At 41.4% G+C, this 19,771-nt stretch overlaps 1 long non-coding RNA gene across 1 annotated transcript in view; it reads right to left on the bottom strand.

Annotated features, from left to right (window-relative positions):
- Window positions 1-19,771, bottom strand: part of LOC108388651 (uncharacterized) — a 341,947-nt gene that overhangs the window by 19,547 nt on the left and 302,629 nt on the right. The window contains exon 5 of the long non-coding RNA XR_012126578.1: window positions 7,100-7,209. This is a non-coding gene — a long non-coding RNA (uncharacterized lncRNA). The remainder of the gene's footprint in view (window positions 1-7,099; window positions 7,210-19,771) is intronic.

The raw sequence follows: 19,771 nt of genomic DNA, 5'->3' as shown, positions 1-19,771 counted from the left end.
CACCTTGATGTTCCACATGAGGTCATCTGCATGGACCTCTTTAGAGGTCCTAGTTCCCTCTTACTTGTTACTTGGTTCCTGCCAAAAGCCAGAAGAGAGAGAAGGGCTCCAGGAAGAGCCATCTCAACCGTTTGTTCCCAAATGCTGACCTGAACTCTCTGTTCTTCATTCATCGGGATAGTGAATTAAAAACCAAAATACCCATTCCTGAATGCTATTGCCAGTGTTTCTGACTCAATGTGTAAAAAACAAGAAAAAATCCACAAGTGACTGATGTTTAATCAGTTTTGTGAAATACTGATTTCTAAATGTCATGCTGACCTTGTCTCTGGACGCTCAACCTTTGACAGATAGACCCTTAGCTAAGGGTCATTCTCTGGAAACCTAAGCATGATAGAGGTCTTCGCAGTACTTTGGTACAAACCTAAAATCCATCATCCTAGTCCTCATGCGACTGCCATTGCTGAACTGGATGGCAGCCAGCTCCTCTAACTGTAACTGAAGGTTGTGCGAAAAGCTCGAAGAATGGATTAAACTTCTGCATTTGCAGTAAAATTCTGGCAGATAATATTGACCTTCATATTATCCTGTGCCCCTTGCATAATGACCCAGAAAGGAAGTTTCCCTCAGAAACCTAGTTTCTCTTGGACTCAGTTAGATTTGGGAGGATTTCTCGTGGCATATGAAATGGACCATGTTTCCTTCTTTATCTTGGGTAATCGGGAGCTCAGTGCCCTACTTTATACCTAACACAAGAATATTTTAACCCTTATAATTGCTGTATCTATTTTTTTTCTTTTTCATTAAGTTATTTTCCTTTTAGAAGTCCTACTTCACCAATGTCATTTTAATAAGCCATTTGAAGACTTTTGGGGAAAAAAGCATTAAAATATGAGGATTTGGACAGTGCAGTAGACATCTGTGGGAAGAAGGGTGCAGGTTTTGAAGCCCTGCTAGAGGTAACAATGGCCAAGTAAATGGTTACATCCTTTCTTCCCTTCTTTCTTCTGCTGCAATATGTTCCCTGCCTTAACTCCTCCTCATGCCTTTCAGAAAAATGGCTGTGCTATTGGACAAGCTCTTCCCTGGTGCCCAGGCCGTATCATAGATCTTCTTAGATTGTGAATATTATTCATCAGCATGAGCTACGTTCCTAATATTTCCAGGTTCACACACATAAAACTTTTAAATTATATAGGTCTATAGATTTCTCTTATTACTTTTTATATTCAAATCCATTAATATGAAAAATTTCAAAGCCATTTTAGATTGGAAGTAATTCAGCCCGATAGGATTTGAATATGAAGTCTGATTTCAATTGGTTTAGAAATATTGAGAGGGTGCTGCATGTCCCTATTTTAAGAGCCTGGCTAAGCTCGAAACCATAAAGTTTGCCTTTCACAGAATTGCCTTTCGCTGTGAATCTAAAGTGCTCACTTGGGCCAGAGTCGGGCACCAGGGCCAAAGTTCTTGCTCTGACCTTTTCCCAAAGCACCTTGCAACACAAATAAAAAAATTAGCAAATAAACAAAATACAAGAACTATAAGCTAATGATAAACTCTGGTGACACAATTTTTAAAAGGAAGAACTTAGAAAATATTTGTCACAGGTCTCAGACATACCCAAATCTCTGCACTTAGTAATTCTATTTATAGTAATCAACTCCAATAACTGTACTGGAGATATTTCAAAAAGAGAGGGGAAAAGAAATCTATGCTCAAACATTTCACGGTAGTGATATTTATAACATCGAAGTTTTAGAGAAATCTCTGTATTTGGTGAAGTAGGAGTGTTTACAAAATTTCACATATGCCCCTTGACTGATGCTTAAAGATAAGAGTTGTATTCATTGGCATGGTGGTGTCATGAGTGAATAATTTCTCATGCCTTCTGACAGTCACTAACAGTATATTAATATTGTTTGAGCAGGGAAGGATATTCAAACTTAAATAATTTTCACCTAGAAGCAGAAGTGGAGATGTGTCCATAGTTCAGAAATTCAGATTCTGTTTAACTGTATTAAATTTAGGAAATTATTGTTTCTAAATGGCTTCAATGTGGCAAGATATAGAAAGGGGAATGAACATTCCTTGAGTATGTATTCTCTGGCGGTTGGTTTCTTACATGCATTTTGTGATGAAGTCTTCACAAAACATTTCAAAGTATGTTTCTTAGTTGTCACCAGCCTGATGGTGAAGGCAGGTCACAGTGAATTTCTAAAAATGGTATTTTTTTTTTCTTTGTGCCCTACCCACTGTGTAGGAAAGTCAAGATGTTCTAAGCTCTCTTTACACATTTCTAGGAATCCTTAAATGAGGGGTGTCTTCATATGATTTATAGTGCAAGTAGCATCTCCCAGTGTCCTGGTTTCTGGCATGCGACTGCCCGCCCCTGTGCTGCCCACTGCAGAACCCAAGTGGGTGCTGCTAGTCGTGGGCACCCTGGACACCATGTCTGCTGAAGCCACACATTCTGAATCTGCTCAATACCTCACGAAGACTTGGAAATACAACGCTTTAGACTTAAGCAAACTTTATGTCCTTGGAACAGTGACATTTATACTGAAAAGGGCATGAATCATGCATTTAGAGCCCAAAGAAGTTTCGCAAACTGAAAACACCTGTGCAACCATCAGTGATGAAGAAATAGAACATTTCAGCATGCTTTTTGTGTTTTTTCCCCTGTTACTCTCCTCACAAGGTAACCACTCTTCTCATATTTAAACCCATCAACTAGTTTGCCTTATTTTTGAACTTTATATAAATAAAATCATAGAGCACATTAATCATTCTACTGTTGATGGACATTTAGATATTTGCAGTTTGGGCCCATTATGAATCAAGAGGGCCTAAACATTCTTTCCCTTCTCCCAGCCTTTAGGTTTTACTTGGAGAAAAAGCTTTCTTTAAAGCCTTTCACCTTAGTAAAGTGGTTTCCAACTTAAGTCCTGCCCCTACAATCCAACACAAACACCTAGGTCATCACTCTACCGGCAGGAATCAGAGTTTTCTAGAAAAACGAGTTCCAATGGAGGGGGAATGTTCTCTCTAGGTATGTCTTTTAAAAGAGTCTCATGGGAAAGCACCCTCCCCTTTGGATTGAGACATATGCAATGGCTCAAAAACCCGAGGGAGTCACACTGGAGTGATGGGCACCCAGAGTGACGGGCATTGAGCCTCTCTACAAACCCCATGGGTGGGCCTTACTTCTTTCTCCTCCTTTTCAGGGCTCAGGGAGGTACTTTCCTCACTAGAACTAAGGTAAATACAGCATAGATTCAAGCCAGGACTCCTGGTCAGTATTGAAGATGGGTTCTGGTGAGCAAAAGGTTAAGAAAAAATAAGTTCTTTATGTATATGCTGACATTCACTCCTCTCATCCTAGGTGAGATGAGTAGAGCAGTGGAATTCTCTGCTTTTGCATAAAACAATGATTCCAATAATAATAATAGAAAGTTATTGGACATTTGCGGCATGCAGGCACTGTGTTATTGGGCAAGCCCTTCCCCAGCACTCAGGCCAAATCGTAATCTTACCACACATTAATACTCCCCACTAGTTTTGAGGCTGGTATGATTATGTCCATTTTCCAGGTAAGGAACCTGAGGTTTTAAGATGCTAAGTAACCTTCCTGAGGTCACTCAACTAGGAAGTGGTGGAGCCAATAGTTAAAGTTGAGTTTCTGTGACTTCAGAAACTATAGTTTTATCTTCCTTGCTACTTTGCTTTGTACAGAGGAATGCCTGTAAAATGATTTACTTTTCAATCATGAAATGTAGAGATGCCCAGCACCAGGCTCTATTATAATTGGCATTCAGGATAATATTATATGAGAAGAGAGTATAGTGAGTGATGCTTACAAGTCTATTGTGTTTATTTTTCATGGTTCTGAGCCTTCCTCTTTGTCCCTGATCTTTGTGCACAGTGGACGGGGATGGCAGCATGCTTATTCATGTTGGGTGGAAGGGGGCAGAGTCCATATTAATGGGATCAGAGCACCTTCTCCACAAAGTCACACCCATGGGCTTGGCCTGTGCTGACCCAGCAGCATATAAAGTCAGGCTGCTAACAGGAAATGGGGTGATTTCCAACTTGCTATCAAGTCGACTGTCATCCAGTGTCCAAAGCATCCTCATTACCATCTCAGAAACAGAGCTACCGGGTTGCAACTCTTTCTCCCTCCTGCTGATACAGGAGGTAGAATGCAAATCTTTCTTTCCTGGGATTGATGACAGCAATTCGTCTTTCTGGGGCTTCCACGACCACTCAGGCGGGCAGCAGCCAGGCCTGAGAAGCCCTCCTGATGTTCCGAGTCAGCAGATTGCTTCTGGGCTGGCCACGCTTTGGCGCCTTCCTGTTAAATACTGTATTGATTTCAGGGCCTTTTACCTTCCACAATGCCTAGGACCCTAGTTTGGCTGGGGTAGGAAAATGGGGAGGAAAGTGCAACGAGGAAAACGACTCAGCAGGTTTGTGCATGCAGCCTTAAGCTATCCAATGCTACTGATCTATTTTGTTTATTTAGCAAATGTAGTAAGACATGGATGCCTCCTGTATAAGTGACTCTGTGGGAGGAGAGACCTAGGGATGAATCAGTGGGTACAGGGAATAAATTGATGTGAAACAGGAGAAGAGGTTACATTAAGAAAGAACAACAAAGGGCCAAGAGAATGGAATTCCATCACTGCCTCCCTCCTAGTCTGAGCTTCCACTGTCCTTTCCTTAGACAACTGAAGTCATATCCATGCATCCCTCCTCATGTCCTCCTCCTAATTAATTCCCCATGCAATTGTTGGGTATCCTTTAAAAAAATGCAGTAAAGTGCATATAATATAATATTACCGTATTAACCATTTTGAAGTGTATAATCAGTGGCATTAAATACATTTGCAATCTGTGCAACTTTCACTACTATCTCAGAACTCAATTCATCGCTCCGAAAGGAAACCTTGCATCCATTCGCAGACTCTGCCCACTTCCCCTTCTCCTCCAGCCCCTGGCCACTACTACCTTGCCTTCTGATTCTATGGATTTGCCTATTCTGGACCTTTCGTGTAAATCAAAACAACAATACATGGCCTTTTGTGTCTGATTTGTTTCACTTAGCATAATATGTTCTAGTTCATACATTTTGGGTATGTAGAAGATGTGGAGAAATGAGAACCCTAAAACGTAGATGTGGGAATGTAAACTGCTGTAACCACTGTGGAAAAATGTGGCAGCTAAATATTTAATGAACACAGAACTCAGCAATTCCACTCCTAGGTATGTTGTATTGTTGTTTCATTAAACCTCTTATTATGATTTTGAGCTCATGTGTTTATCCTCCATGTCAGCAAGTTCAAGGTTCTAGGAAAGTAGACTCTTGCCCGGCAACACTGTGTGTAGTAACTACATTGTGGGGCAGGGAGAGCAATATGAAATATTGTCCATGAGCAGTCCCTGCTGAACATGTGTTCATCTATTTCTACAATGTACATGTACACATGTTTATATGTATTCATTAGCAAGTGCTAAATGACTGCCTGCTGCAGCTCTGACCACCTGAAAGGAAATCACCTTGAGAACTTATTTAAAAATTTAGGTTCCTGACACTGGCCAGAACACCACAGAACACCTCCACCAGGCCGCCGGTGATCGTCATGCACAGCCGAGTTGGAGCAGTGTGAGCATTATCCTGAGAAAGGCGGTACAGCCTCTCATCTCCAGTGCTACCTGCTGTCTGGGGACCTGCTGCCCTCACCTGAGTGGGCCCTGGGGCACCCTCTGCATTCTCTCAGCCCCTGTACACAGCTCAGCTGCACCCCCCACCCCGCACAGTGGGCCTAGCACAGCTCCTTCACTGAACTGCATGCTCCCTGGGGGCTTCCTATGCTCCATTCCACATCCTCACCCCCTACCCTTCCACACACTCAGCACCCAGAGCTCACTCGGCATTGCAGTACACACCATGGGGGTGTCTGAAGACTAACAAATCATCCAATCAGCAAATAGGTGATGATGAATAACGTAACAGAAAGGTTTGAATGCAGTGGAAGAAACAAATGTCAGTGGAAGAAACAAAGAGGCAATGTGGAGAGAGGACAATGACTTAGTAGGGGTGACTAAGAAACCATCTAAAGGCAAGACCTGGTGCGGGGCTGAGAAAAGCAGCAGAGAGGGCCGAGACGACAAATTTGGCCGCTGGAGTTGAATACACTGTGTCATCATTTGAATGAAGAGGGTTTCCCCTGGGACAGAGCCGGGACAGGGGCTGCTCTTACACTCTGGCCCGCCAACCAGTCTACCGCAGTGGTTAGGAGCAAAAGCTCAGGCTGAGGCCACCCTGGTTCTGGACCCTGGCTGTGTCCCTTGCAGGCTGTGTGGTCTGTATAAGGCCATCTGCTCATCTGCTGGATGGGGATAGTGATGACAGCGGCTCACAGGGCCGTGGGGGAAGTCACCGAGACGGCCCACAGCCCAAGGCCTCTCCTGCCGGCATGATGGTGTCTATTCCGAGCCCTGTGAGGAACCCCAAGGCCCTGGATTTTGCCTCTGTGCTATCTCCCTCATTTTACTTTTTCAACTTTTACTTTAATAGCAAGAGGATCCCTCTCACTTTTTATTTTTGGTTTCACTTGCTGCCGCAAGAGATTTGCTGGTCATCCTCCATTTGTATTTGTGCCTAAGGCTTACTGCCGTAATTTGGTCTTTACCTTATGTTCAAGTTCATGTAATTATGTTCTCAGCTCCAGGTTTTTGTTCTTTGGTTTTTTTTCCCCAAAACCTCTTGTGAAGAGCACCCGGGGTGAGGAAACAAGCCACTTGCCTTCTTCCCCGAGCGATGGTCAAGGACACGGGAGTATTTTCTGCTTGTCTCCAATAGCAGTCCCTGCTCCTCAGCCTTTCTGAGACTTGTGTCCAGTGAAGGTTCCCCTTCGTCCTTCACGTTTAAACCAGGTGATTCGCATCTGAAAGAGTCCAGCTGGCATGCCTGCAGGATGGGGGCTTTGTGTGCTGTGTGCTAGTTTGTGTGCAGTGGGAAAGGACACCAGAGGGAACCAAGATGCTCTAGAGCCTGGCCAGCCCCACAGGCCATGGGAAAGGAGATAGGACTCACCCAGAGGTCACGTGGTGACTTGGCAGGTGAACAGGCTTCACATCTCCGGGTTCATTCTTCTTGTGGCTGTGAGGAGCCTGGTGATATCAGGTCTGATTTGCATGTAGTATCTTAGAAGAGCAAAAACAAGGCTGAAAGATGTGTGTTCAAATTACACACAAATTACTTTACAAGTAGTACAGGCAAACCATTAAGCTTTCTGACCCTTACTATATTTATCTGTAAAGAGAAAGTAATAGTTTCTACTTGATAACGTTGTAGTGACAATTAAATGACTTGTGACATTTAAATAAAATTGTATGTGTAATACATTCATCACAGAGTTGACCAATACCTAATATTTATTAAGTATTACCATTAATAATAAACATTACTATTTATTTTCTTTACTATTACTATTTTTATATACTTTATGTATATTTAATCTATTATTTAATATCACCATTAATGTTAATAATATTAAATGATTACTATTCTTATTACTACAGGCACCCACCGAGGTTCCCCAAGTCTGTAGTGTATTATAAATTGTGCCCTGCCTGGGTTTGAATCCCAGCTCTGCTGCTCAATAACTAAAGGATCTTAGGCAAGCTGTATGGCCTTTCTTTCAGATTCCTCTTCTCTCAAATGGAAACAAGAATTCTTGATTTGCTCTTGGAAGTAAAACATAGCTCCAAGAAAATGATAAGTTATTGAAAGTAAATTATTGAAAACTCCTGCCCCTCAATTACTCTTTAGGACCCAATGCTAGTTAGGTAAATGCTGATCTCTAATTCTCAGTCATGGCTACCCAGGCTTAGCATCCTCTGATATGGATAATAGATGAGGTTCTTTTATTGTGGTAGCAAAGGAGCAGAAGCTGACTCTATTGTGCACGTTAAGCCAACAAAAATATTATCTATAGATGCACTTCCATTGTCAGAAATAACGGAGAGGGAGAAAAATACTAACATCACCCTCGCCCCCCCCCCCACAATAGCTATCCCCCAAAGAGTGCATGAAGGTGGCTTATTATTAACGTTGGTGTTATTGCTTCTGCTGGGAGAGGGTTGGCCTGGCCCTCTGTGTCTCCTCCGGGGCACACAAGGGGCTGTAGTTCATCCCAGCTCGTGGCCCTCCGTTATTGGTGATGGTGAGCACTGACTGGGGTTGGTGAACCACCACCTGATTATTCCATTTTTTAAGAAAGTGTCTCCCACAATCATATCAGGTGCCATGTTTTCCCACCAGGGCCCCTTCCGTTCGGTTTTTAATGAAATACCTGGGCAAAGAAATTACTTCTCTGAACATTTCTCTTTCTTTCTCCAGCATGGTGAAATAAATGGTTTAGGGTCTGGAGGCATAATTTAATGACTTCATTTCAATTGGACTAGAGGTGATGCTATTTACACAGCTGGTTTTTTGCCATGCCCACTCGCTCGCCTACTCCTTGCCACATCACAAAGGGTGAGCTCCAAGTCACCAATCCCAGCTTCCTTATTAGAAACAGTTTGTCTCTTCTAAACCTTTTTGGTTTAAACATGTGCAAACAGAATGAAAGCAGAAATGGTTAGTCAGACTGTATTGGAAAAATCAATGAGCCTGGACTCAGAGCATTGGGATTCAAACAACGAGGACAATTATAGGGCTGAGGACTGATCAGCTAAACCCTCTGAGCTCATTCATTTCTTCGAGCAATTTTCCAGATCCTGGGGATAAAGTAATGAAGAAGAATAGCGTCTCTGGATCCTCCATTAAAGTGGGGTAAGACCAATCACACCCAAGTCAACAAATACATGATCAAGGCTGTACAAATGCTGGCAAAGAGATAAACCAGATGGTAAGTAAGGACGACACTGAGCATGACTTTAGATGAAGTGGCCAAAGTCATACTCTTACGAGAGGAGGCATCTGGGCTGAGACCTGAAGGGTGCTGGTGAGTCAGCCACAGGAAAAGCTGCTAAAACAAGCACTGTGGCAGGAGGAGCAGCAGATGCAAAGCCCTGGGAGTGATGAAGCCACTGACACAGCTGAAGAACGGAAAGAGGCCAGGATGTTGAGCTCTGGGGAGAAGAAACAGGATGCATTTTAGCAGGTACGCAGGAGCAAGGGTGTCTAGGCCATTTGTAGACTGCACTAAGACTAAAGTTTCTAGATCCACGATTCTCAAACTGAGCTGGGCACTGGAAGCATCTGGAGGACTTTGCAAACATACGAGGTCCATCTCCTAGAGTTTCTAATTTATTTGATCTGGGGGTAGGGGCTGGGCATAGGGATTTAAAATTCCCCAAGTATTCTCATGTGTGATCCTGGTTGAGAACCACTGCGGCAGATTCACAGAAATTAACTGTAAGGTTTGAAGCAGGAGAGTGATCATGATTACATGAGACACTTAATTTTTCTCCTTTAATAAAATGAGGAAGCGGAGACTAACTCAGTACCCCTGTTATGAGGACTGAATGAAATGACATGTGGACAGTAATGCTGCATTGTAGATGCTCATCAAAAGGGTGGTGATTCTTAAAAATTTTTATACACTTGACTGCTCTAAAAACACTTGGGTATTTCACCTGTCTGGAGATTTTTTTTATGGAGGGAATATATATCTCTAATGGCTCAAAAGTCTACTTGGACACCCAAATTATTTTCCTAGCTGTGGCCAAGTGGGTTGATCTGAATATATCTTCTCATATCCGTTAGAGTCATACAAAGAGTTCACATTGGATAGCTGTCCATTGGCTTGTCATGAAGCATGTGAATGCTCAGAGTGAAGGTGGCAATGCTATCTTTTTAATCTCCTGGTGGGCTGGGGGTCTCACAGGGACACCCTGAGAACATGGAGGGAGACCATACTCAAAGCAGGTGGGCTGCCCTACCAAGCCAGCTAATCTGGATTTACCTTCAGGAAATGTATCCCTTTTTATCCTCAGTGCCCTCAAAGGTACAGTGGGAACAAGATGTGCTAGAGGTTTCCAGGAAGAACCACTGACGTAATGAATTTGACGGGGCTTTGGCACACTTTAAATCAGTGGTTCTCAGACTTAGATGGGCATTTTAGTTGCCTGGAGGCCATGCTAAACAGATTGCTGCCCACCCCCCTCCAGTGTTTCTCATTAGGTAGGCTGGAAGGGAGCCTGAGAATTTGTATTTTTAAGAAGTTCTCAGGTGGTGCTGATGCAGCCAGTCCTGAGATCACACTTTGAGAACCACATCTTTAAAATGCAGATAATTATATAAAGAACACCTGTTAAATCAAAGGAAGCCACAGGGTCATGAGAGAGTGGAGGGCTTTATAATTACACCCCCGGCCCCACCCCCTCTTCTCATGCTTTTGATTATTATGGACTATTTTTCAGATGAAGTTGTCAAGGCAGGCTCTGGCCCCAGTGACCATGGTATCCAAACAACCTTAGTTTTATGAACTTCCAGAGTGGAGGCATGTGTAATGGAACACCGCTGTCCACCCTCTGCCTGCTTGTTACGTTGTCCTGGCCTCAGAGTCACACAGACATTTTGGAGATATTTTTACTTGATTTCTCTATCCAGGAACCATTAGAATCAAGAACGTAATCATGCATGTTCTGTAACTAGATTGACACCTTGGCTCCAACATGGACAGACTGTGTGTCCTCGGAGAGCTTCCCCTCTTGTGAAGCTCAATGTTGTCACCTGTAACACGGGAAAAGGGGAGCTGCAGAGCTCAGGACGTTACTGCGAGGAACAGGAGCCAGTGTGGTTCGGACCTGGAGAAGATGTCCAAAACTTCTTATTCCTTTCTCTCTTTTTCTTCTCCCTCTTCTCTTTCTCTTCTCTCCCTCCCTCTCTTTCTGTCTCTTACTCTTAGTAAAGAGACCTCTGAGATGAAAACTATGAATTCTGTCCCCAGAAACAAATGGAAATATACCGATACCATAGGGAATTGAGGGTACTTTCCTATCCCCTGGCATTCGGTCATGAACTCCACCCTGGAAACTACTGCATCTCCCAGTTGTCTGTCCTTCTTGCCTTCCACCCTTTCCTCTTCCTTTCTAGCCTCTAGCCTCTGATCTTTATTCAGTTCTTGCAACATGCTATGTTCTGCCCTACTGACCACTAGGTCTTTTCTTATGCTGTCCCTCTGCCTGAAACACACTGTCTCCTAATAAGTTAATCCCAGAGTTCCTCAGATTTCACTCTGGCATGGCATGTCAAGTCACAGACAGTGTATGAGTTGTTGGAGCTCAGGGAGAGCTGGATAAATGGCTTTCTCAGAGGAAGGGGCAGTAGATGAGGTCCTTGATGAATAGGACTTTGTCAGGTGGAACTAAAGTGGGGGAGAATCTTTCATTCAGACTAAGAATCATGTGTAAAGGAATAAAGCTGGCCAAGTGCCTGCATGGATGGGGAATTCAGACATTGGATAGTGGCAGGAAATGAGGTCATCTGGCCGAGAGCTAGGAGACAATCCAGACATGTATAGTCTGGTGAGATAGTCAAGGGCCTTAAATCACCTTTGCTTGGTCAAAAGTCCATAGGTCAGGGGTTAAAATCTCAAATGCCTTCAGGGACAGGGCAAAGAAGGTCAGTAAACAACAGGACTCAGATAAAACAGAAGGAAATGGGAAGAACCAAATCCGGCTACTTAATGCAGTGTTAAAATATTCAGTTTGAAAATTAAATATGACAAACACTCTTTCAAATCTAAATTTGGCCCATGGCAGTAGAGTATCTTAGGTCAGGTCCTTAGAGTAAGTTCTGAGATGAGGATTAATACACAAGTGGCTTATTAAGAAGGCACTCCCAGTTCCTCTGCCCATTTTTAATTGAATCAATAGTTGCTTTGTGGTGTTTAATCAATAGATGAATGGATAAAGAAGATGTGGTACAGATACACAATAGAATATTACTCAGCCATGAAAAAGGAAATCTTGCCATTGGTGACAACGCTGGTATCATGCTAAGTGAAATAAGTCATATAGAGAAAGACAAATACCATATGATTTCACTTATATGGGGAATCTAAAAAACAGAACAAACAAGAAGGAAACAGACCCATAAATACTGACAATAGACTGTTGGTTACCTTAGGGGAGGGCATGGGGGGTGCAGGTGAAATAGGTGAAGGGGATCAGGAGGTACAAACTTCAAGTTATAAATTTAATTAGTCACAGGAATGGAAGTGTAACATAGAGAATATAACCAAAAATAGTGTAATATCTTGGTATGGTAACAGGGTAACTACACTTGCTGTGGTGAGAATTTAATATGCATATAATTATCAAATCACCATTTTATACATCTGAAACCAATATAATATTGTTTATCACTATATTCCTTTTTTTTTTTTTAAAAAAAAAAGGAAGGTGTTCCTCAGAGAAGCCAGTGTGGGAATTGGGAAAGCCGGACAGGCCGGGAAGAGCAAAGGTGTGAATCCAGGGAAAGAGCCCCAAGGGGAGTGTCAGCCGCTTCTGTAGGGCAGCTGGGGAGTGAAAGGGGTGCCTTGGGGTTGTCCGACCCGTGGCAAGAGGGCTGGCTTTCCTGTTTTCATGCTGCCACGCCCACGGGTGATGGGTTAGGGCTGTCCCACAGAAACTTCTAGGCTCCTGCAGCCAACTACTGGGGCAAAAGCACATGAAAGCCAAGACAGGGTCAAGCAGAAATTGCAAAAAGATAGGCAAAAACCTAATGGGAGCCCCATTAGCACCCCGTACAGACGTCCTGCTTGTAACCTCTGCTTCAGATTGTGGGGACTGCTGAAGATCGTTAAGCCAGACATGTCATGGCAAGCTCAAGTCCAGCCGGAGAGCTTTGATGTGGGTGAGGTACAGAGTCCAGTGGAAATGGATTGATTCTGGAGATGGACGAGAATGACGGCAAAGAGACCCAGAGGAAGGCTCTTCGCGGGGCCAGAATAGGGATGAGCAGAGCGGGGAGGGGTAGAGCTAAGGCGGGTCATGAGCGCAGGTGGAAGGGTGCCCCCGAGCCAGATAAACATGCTTTGCCAGCGAAAGCTGAGGGGAAGAGGAGGAAAATCACATTCTAGTCCCTCCTCTTTTCATGGAAACATTTATTTTTGAGAAGTAGAAAGAAAAGACACAAAGAGTAAATTGATAAAGAAAAGAGAAACATCTGAAGATGCCAATTTAGAAAGTCCCATTGAAGTGTTCAGTGGGCATCAGGTAGCGGACACTTCCCTGATGAATGGAAAGTTTCTTAACTGCTGACCCCACCTTGGGCCCCTGCCTGGCTTATAGCCCAAAGTTCCAGCTTTCACACATGACTGTGAAAAAAATGTGGCCTTAGCCCTGCCAAGCAATGAAGTGATTTTCCTCTGGGATTTGATTATCCTTGAAAAAATGCAGGAAATATGCCAACATAGTCTGAGTTCCTGTTGGTATCCCAGAAGCCACTGTCCTTCTGAAATGAACAGTAGCTGGATATCTTGAGACCCAGCTGTGGGCACCAGGACTGCACTGAGGATATTGTATCATAGTTTTGATGTTGCTGTAACTCATCAACAAGCATCATTTCTTATCAAAACTCAGGTCTAGGTCTTTTCTTATATTTACACTAATATTGAACATTGCCCTTAGTGCTCTCTCACACCATGTCACAGAATTCTGTTATTCACTTTCTTCGTGATGATGATCTTTAGGTGGGATGACTATGTCCCTCAAGAGTTAGATAAATTGGGGTCTGACCCCAATCCATGACTCTAGGACAGTCTAACAGCCTCTTCATGATATTTAGAGATTCCTGGAGAGATGTGTTCTCATTGCCAACTTTGAGAACACTGATATTGTTCCTATTTCTTGTTACACACTTTATCATCATTTACCTTGATTTTCACAAAAAACACCCTTAATTAAAGAAAAAATGACACGTGTGCTTCTGTAGAAGATTTTGATGAGGAGTATTAAAAAAAAAAACTAAAGCCAGTAGTTTGTAACTGAGCATTAGAGATCCTTGTTACTAATGTGCCTTGAACAGTGGTTAGGAGACATTTTTCACTGTGTACCACATCCTTGTAGTTCTAAGTAAGGCCTTTCCCATATTACCGAATTCCTTTTTCCAGGCCCTACTCTTCAGCCACTGTTGGACACATATTTCTGACTCTTGGACTTCTGATCACATGGAGGGACCTTGCTTCCCTCCTCTCCCTTGTGTTGGGTGGGCCGTGAGCAAGTTCCTACCAACAGGTTTTAGAAGCAAGTATTTTGGTGCACTTCTAGACTTGAGCACTCAAATTGCCTGTACAAGAGTCTCTCAATTCTCCCTGATAGTAACTATTCTTTAGTCTGACTTTAAGCCAAACCCTCCTGTTGACACACCATGGGCACACAGAATACACCAGAAAAATCTTGTTTTAAGCCACTGAGATTATGAGGTTATTAATGACTGCAATAGAACCTAGCCTGTTCTGATAAGACCTCTCCTTCCTGCCTCACCAGACTGTCCCTTCCCTACTTTGGGCATAAATAGAATCATACTTTATTTACTGATTAGTGTCTGGCTTATTTTGCATAGCATAACATTTTAAAGATTCATCTATCTTGTTGAGTAAATCAGTAGTCTGTTCTTTTTCATGGCTAAATATTATTCCATCATTCCCACTATATGAATGCCCCACAATTTGTTTATCCATCCTCTTACTGATGACCATTTGTTTGTTTATACTTTGGGGCTAATATGAATAAAGATGCTATAGAACAAGCTTAAAAGTCTTCACAAGCATGCACAAGTCTTTTTAAGGGCATCTGTACTCGTTTCTCTTAGATAAATACCTAGAAGTAGAATGATTGACTCATAGGCTATACACATGTGTATTTTTAAGCTGAAAGTTTCCAAAGCTATTTTACACACCAACTAGCAATGTATGAGAATTCTAGTTGCTTTACATCCTAGCCAACACCTGGTGTTATCAGACTACTTAATTTTAGCCATGCTTTGGGGTCTGATGGGTTACCCAATGCCCAATGGTAATTTTGATTTTGCATTTTAATTATTTAATTTAATTCTGCATTTCCCTGATGACTACTGACGTTGAACAGCTTTTCATATCCTCACTGGCTTTCTCTCTCTCTCAGTTTTTCTTCTGTCCTACATTCAGGCCTATTGTCTACCTCAAAATAATTTTTGGTTAAGACTAATTTTTTTATTTGAATATCCAGCGATGCCCACACCATTTACTGAAAAGACTTTCTTTCTATATTTAATCACATTGGAATTTTTTCAGTCAAAAATCTAGTGACCACATGTGTGTAGGTCTATTTCTGAACTTCCTTCCCAGTTTGATTAACCCATATGTCTATCCTCACACTAACAGAGCACTGTTTTAATGATTGTAGCTTTACATGACATTTTAACATTCAAAAGAGTAATTCTTTTAATTTGGTTCTTTTTAAACATTTTATTGGCTGTTTCAGGAACTTGCATTTCCATATAAAGTTTTAGAAGTGTATCGTTAATTTCTACAAAGTATCAACAGGATTTTGAATGCAAGTGAGTTGAATTTACACAATTTTGGGAAAAATTGTATCTTCAATATCAGGTTGTTCTATCTCCAAATATGGCATTTCTCTCCATTTAATTATGACTTTTTTAATGTCTCTTAATAAATTTGGGGATTTTAATTTTTTCAATTTTTGTTCCTGGTAGACAGAACCAATATGTTCTTATATTTCAATCTTGTATGCAGTGACCTTACTAATGTCACTTGGTCAGTCCTAGTAGTTTATTTGTGGAGTCCTTTGGCTTTTCTATGTACCCAGTCATGTCATCTTTGAATAAGAAGAGTTATAACTCTTACTTTTCTAATGGTCTTTATTTCTTTTCTGTAACTTATTTTCATTAACTAGAGCCTCCTATACAATGTGACTGGATGAGGTAAGAGTGAACACATTCTTCTTATTTCTATGTAAAGGGTAAATCATTCAATGTCTGTTATTAAGTGTTATGTTAGCTACAGTTTGTTTAGTGTCTTTTATCAGATTAGGGAATTTACCTTTATTCCTAATTTTATGAGAGTTTTTTCTCCTTATCATGCATAGGTATTGATTTTAACAGACTTTTTTACATTTATTGAATTATTCATATATATGTATTTCCCCTCCTTTATTCTGTTAAAGTGGTGAATTTAATTGACTGAATATATAGAAACTAACCTATCCATTGTAGTACCTCTTTTCCCTTCTAAATTATAGGATATTTCAATATAAAGAAAAGTATGAAAAACAACAATCAGACCTTACTATACCTGCTCACCACAGTTTAAACAGTTAATATTCTGTTATGTTTCTTATTTTATTTGTAAAGAGATAAAATATTAGAGATATAAAGACCCACTCAGTCTCATTTCATCCTCCTTACACAGTCCTAAAACTAATGAGAAATTTTCCCATAAATACTTTTATATTTCAACATCATCTAATGTCCCTACAACTATATTTAGGATCGTTCCATGTGCTTTTAGCATGTCGATTAGTGGCATCCGGAAGTTATTTTTGTTTTGAGGCAAGTATCTACATTTATTTTATTTTGTGTATAGGTGACAATCTGGACACCCCCTCTCCCAACTCAATACCATGTATTAAACTGTTTATCCATTGCTCATTCATTATAAATCCAAGTGTGACATATAGGAAGTACCTATTTATATGTGGCCATGTTTTGGGACTCTCTAATTACAGCAGTGTAAAATTGGTTCATACATAGACTGACCTATTTGTCCATTGCTACACCGATACCACTCTGTGAAAATTATTACAGATTCATATTAAATTGTTCATTGTTAATCCTCATCTTTTTGTGTCTCTGACCCTTACCTATCTATATTAATTTTAGGCTAAGCTTACCCAGTTCTCAAAAGAAACCCTTTAGGATTTTGATAATATTTGATGGAGTAAAGGACATGTTTTAGTATAAGTAAAGAGTCACATCAGATTAATTTAAGGAAAATTGATATATTTCAAAAAACAAATCTTCCAGTGTATTACCATGCTATATTTCACCTTTTATTAGGTATTATGTCCTTCTGTAAGTCTTTATACATTTCTCAAAGTATTTCATATTTTCATTACTATTGTGAATCTTTAAAAATTACATTTTCTGATTTGTTTCTACCAGTTATAGGACACCATTGTTTTTTAAAAAAAATATTTTGTGTGTTTTGACATTGATCTATTACCTAACAAGAGTGATAAACATTATCATTCATTCTAATGAATTATCTGCAGTTATTCATGTCCTATTTTCAACAAAGGAAGATCATTTTTGAACACTTTTAATGCTTCCCTTTCAGCTACTTCCCCTCTCCCTTCCCTCCCTCTCTTCTCCCCTTTCTCTTTCCCTCCTTCCCTTCCTTCTTTCCTTCCTTCCTTAATTTGCTGGCCAAGATCTGAAGAATAGGATTGAATAGAAGATGTAATAATGGGAATCCATACCTTGATCCTGAATTTAATAGAAAAATTTCCAAATCTTCATATTTACCTTTTGTCAGGTTAAGGAAGTTCTCTTCCATTGCTAGTTTCCTAAAAGTCTTTTTGTTGTTTGTTTGTTTTTTAAATCATGAGTTGTTGCTAAATTTTGTTTAATTTTTTTCTGTACTTCTTGAATGGATTGTATAACTTTTCTCCTTGAGTCATTCAATATGGTGAATTACATTAGATTTTCTAATGTTAACTACTGTTTCATTCTTCAATAAGTCCTATTGGTCATAACAATGTTCAATTCTTTTTGCTAACATGTTACTAGGATTTTTATATCAAAGTGATTGAGTGTAAGACTGGTCTATAGCTTTCCGTTGATTGAATTGTTTGAAATAAGCATCTTTGCATCTTTAATATCATTACAAATATGAAATAAAAGGTATAACGTAACAAGGTGACTTGTGGCTAAACTGCTACTATATTTCTTATATTGTTTTGGCTATACATAGAATCAGATTTTACTTTAAAAACCATTACCATTATTTTTAATTCTTCTGCTATTGTCAGAGTAGGTCTGACAGTGGGATTAACACTTCTAAAGGCTTCAGGAAAATGTGGATAGGTTCTGAGAAGCTTTGGGGGATAAGTGAAGCACTTTCATCCCCAAGGGGTTCTAATCTGGTCCCTGCCACCTGGTGGCAGGCTAGGGACCAAGTAGAAAGATGGGGAGGAGGTATTCCCTTGCAGAAGCATAGGACATGGAAAGTCCACAGTCTACAGTCTAGCTTTGAGTTTAACATGCCTTTATTTTACTGTCTGCTTTAATTCCTGAGGACCCCGGAGCTCATTTTCACAGCCTGGTTTCAGCTGTGGTTTAGGGGATTAAGAGAGTCAAGCCTATAGCTTGGGCTGCAGTTTAAGGCTAGAGCAGAAGCCTGAAGAAGCAGTGCAAAGTGGGTGACAGGTGATCTGTGAGGACAGGAACAGCTGTCCAGAGAGTGGTGGGGCAAATGGCAAGACCAGAGACTGAATGCATCCACTGACCCAGGATTGAGCAGGCAACACTGGTATGTCCATTAGGCCTCTGATAGAAAGTTGAATTTAAAGAATGTTAAGCAAAAAAAAGGAATTTATTATCTCACAGAGTAGAAAACTCCATGGCAAAGGGTGATCCCACTCTCACTCCAAAGTACTGCAGCCTCCACTCCAGTGCACATTCAGATCTTGCTGAGCTGATCACTTGCTGAACACACCTTGGTGCTCCCAGCCTAAGACAGGGATGGCCACTACCTAGATGCACCCTAAGATGCCTTAAGACCCCAGCCAATTTAATCCTTCCTTGGTTGCATCCAGTTCCTTGCTAGGGCTCAGGGTGATGGTGGACTGCAGCCCTTACCCCATCCCCCATCCATGCTACTCAGTCACAGAACCTGGCAGAGGACAGCAGGTCTTACAGAACAGCTGGATGCCCAGGGAGCAGAGCCTAGTGGGGGCTCACAGCCTCGGGAGCAGGGAGCAGATAGCTGAGGACTTGTCCCAGGGAAGCAGGGAGGTGGCAGGAGGCAGAACTACTCATGAGCCATAGCTCCGCACTGCTGGTGCATGCTGTATCGTTCCATTTAACTTCACTTACACTTTGAGGATGAAATTAGCACTAATTCAGGACAGTGACTTTGGAGCATTAAACTCCAAGTGTGGGCCCCTGTGTGACTGCACTGACCCCCTGCATGTGAAGCCATCCCTGGTAATATGAGGCAGAGGCAATATTCTTAGGGGTTCATTATTCCTGGGAGCTGATCACCCTCCATCTCTTAGTCCTGCCCTTTGCCAGTAGAATTAATATCACATAATACACAGCTGCCAGCACCTGAAGGCTCACATCTTTCCATGTTCCAGTTTAGAAGGAAAGAGGTCACCTTATCACCATCACTCCCCCCAAAAAAGAACCTTGGGATTGAGTAGAAGGATGCCTGCCCATTCTTGAACCAACTGCTGAGGCCAAGGAATTCAACAGGGCTGATCCTGGAGCCCTGAGGTCAACCTGACCCTGGAGATGAGATGGAGACAAGTTCAACAAAAGTACCCAGACTTTGGTTTTAATGTGGTGGGAAAGGTGGGGTGGTATGCAAGGAAACTTCTGGTGTTTTAGAGCTGGGAATGCAGTCATTTGGATGTTAAGACAGTTTTATTGCTAAATACATGAAATAAAGTCGACAAACTATGAAAGTTTAGAAGACCTGCAAAGAGGTGGGTGGGATCAAGTGGTTAAAAAAAAATCTATAAAATA

The sequence above is a fragment of the Manis javanica genome, chromosome 17 (assembly GCF_040802235.1).
Source record: "Manis javanica isolate MJ-LG chromosome 17, MJ_LKY, whole genome shotgun sequence".
Taxonomy (NCBI): domain Eukaryota; kingdom Metazoa; phylum Chordata; class Mammalia; order Pholidota; family Manidae; genus Manis; species Manis javanica.
This window is presented reverse-complemented; position numbering and strand designations above follow the sequence as displayed.